Source organism: Ostrea edulis, chromosome 8 (genome assembly GCF_947568905.1).
Source record: "Ostrea edulis chromosome 8, xbOstEdul1.1, whole genome shotgun sequence".
Lineage (NCBI taxonomy): Eukaryota > Metazoa > Mollusca > Bivalvia > Ostreida > Ostreidae > Ostrea > Ostrea edulis.
The window spans coordinates 61,495,215-61,497,635 of NC_079171.1; the positions used below are offsets into that span (position 1 = coordinate 61,495,215).

The 2,421-nt window shown below is 31.0% G+C and overlaps 1 long non-coding RNA gene across 1 annotated transcript; it reads right to left on the reverse strand.

The window, feature by feature from the left end:
- Window positions 1–634: 634 nt before the first annotated feature.
- On the reverse strand, window positions 635–1,257 carry LOC130049583 (uncharacterized). The gene is made up of 2 exons (XR_008798131.1): window positions 1,199–1,257; window positions 635–706 (listed from the first exon to the last, which is right to left on the reverse strand). It is a non-coding gene; the product is annotated as an uncharacterized LOC130049583 (long non-coding RNA).
- Between the last annotated feature and the right edge of the window lie 1,164 nt (window positions 1,258–2,421).

Sequence of the window (2,421 nt, forward strand, 5' to 3'; positions counted from 1 at the left end):
GCAACTATATGATTAAAGATATCTTCAATTCAACATATCTACAATTGAATTAATGATATCTTTAAATGGATTGTTGCTCTCTTTAAAAAAATGATGCACGCATTAATTCCTTATCCAAAAACATTGTAGATAATTAAAGATATCTTTAATTGAATTAAAGAGATCATCAAAATATTTATACCGAGCTCTAAATTAATTATTGCGAGCACTATTTGTACGGAATTGATGCCCTCATCAATTGAATTAAAGACAGCAATAATTGAATTAATGCGCGCATCATTTAATCATTTCAAATAACCATTGAAAAGAGATCATTTTAATATATCTTCATTGAAATAATTTTTAAAATGTTTACACAAAATAAGTTGATTTACTTTCATATCATTCATTAAACTATGATCCCTCAATGAACACAACACCCCTTATGTATTTTTTGGGGGGGGGGGGTGTAATAGAATGTTTGGCACTCAAGGGACACCTTGTTTGTGAACCCGTCTTCAAACGTAGTTCAAACAGAAAAGGTCAATATCACGAGATTAAAAATTTTGGTACCAAAAAGGACACATGTGAAACATGAAGCCCTTTTAATACTGTACTGGCCACCGTCCATAATGAATAGAAACAAATCGTCTATGCGTATGCCTGGAAAATTTATTCTTAAGTCAATGATTGGCATCATGTGACTTCCTCAACTTCATACGATATACTGTAATAAAACAAAACAATAATTGTAAACAGTGAATTGATACTGACAACACATATGATCATGTATAATGATAATTCAAACTATCCAAAAACTGAGTTCAATACAGAAAATTGCTGTTTATAACACAGACTGCACCAAACAAATAGTACTCTGACATAAATTACAATAAATATAAAGAGCATCTGTATTGCACAACAAAACAGAGTTATTGCCCCTGAAGCTACAAAAAGTTTGAGTGCAACTAGTTTTCACCTTATGAGCAAAAATAATCTACACATGGTCTTACTATATGTCATATATATCTTAATATTAACATTGAATTATATTGCACAATACTGTAATTCTGTAAACATAGTTTGCATAAATATTCGGGACATGAACTACGTACACGTGTGTTTACTCAGAGAACATACTTTATATACTGTATCAATTCAAATAATACACGTTTTCAAATAAATCTATGGAATGTGCTAATGTTCATCATTGTCTTACCGAATAAGTAGTTTCTCTAGGAAACGGCAGTTCAGTACAATGTCCAGTGAAACAGGAACATTTTACTCACATTCTTCGTAGCGAGCTCGTGCATACACAAAAAATATATGTGCCCTAAAAAATATGACGTAGCACGCGGATAACGTGTACAAATTAGCGCAAAAATTTAAATGTAGAAATTGGCTGCTACAACCACTAACCATTCAAAATGTTATGGCCAACATTAAAATTTAAACATAGACAGACAAGCTTAAAATTATATATGCTTCCAAAACTCTCATTACAGGGGCATAAAAAACAATGTTCTGCCATAATTGTGTCAACTTCTTTTTCCACAACATAATTGATTTTTTGTTAATCAAAACTGAACTGTCAATGTATTAAATACAAATGCTTTAGATTTCAAAATAATGAATTCAACACAAATGATTGAGTTCTAAATTAATTATTTTAAAATAAAATCCAATAAAATAAATAGCATACAAAACATAAAGTTGAGTCATCTATATTATTTGAATTTAAAAAAATATATATTTAATATTTATGTTTTGATTATTACTGCTTATCTTTTTACCTGATTCAACTTCTAAATTAGTTGAGGGGAAAAAGGGCTCAAAATCAGTAGACTTAAATAATAATAATATTAACCACTTTGTAATTAATTGCAATACTTCGGCTTGGCCGAGTATATTTAAAATTTCGTAAAGGAGTAATTTGCGTAGGGGACGAATTAACTTCACACCTACAAGAAAAAATAAATAAAAGGCAAGGTCATTCAAAAATAGCACACCAAAATAGATTGTATTGATAGTGCCGAGTTAAGTTCAGCTGTCGTTGTCAGCAATGTTGAGACTACACCGGGTCTATATCTATATATTCTTTCGTTGGTTGTACCAATGTATGCATTTTTTACGCACCTCTACATTTCTTAGTCATATTCACTTTGACAACATACGATCGAATATTAGGGCGGCCAGGCTACAAACGATGGACATACAGTTTTATTTTTTTATCTACTAAGCTGATTAAAGTTTGTTAATTTTTTGCATTTCTTCTATGTACATGTATTTGAGATTTTTTTCTTCACGAATAGAGCTTTATCATATGTTTCATTTTGCTTCCATCGTACTGGTTTAGACAGAAACGTATTTCCGTGACTTGCTCAAGATTATGTTCCTTGAATATTGAATACAAACGTTTGGGGGGGGGGGGGGGGCTATTGA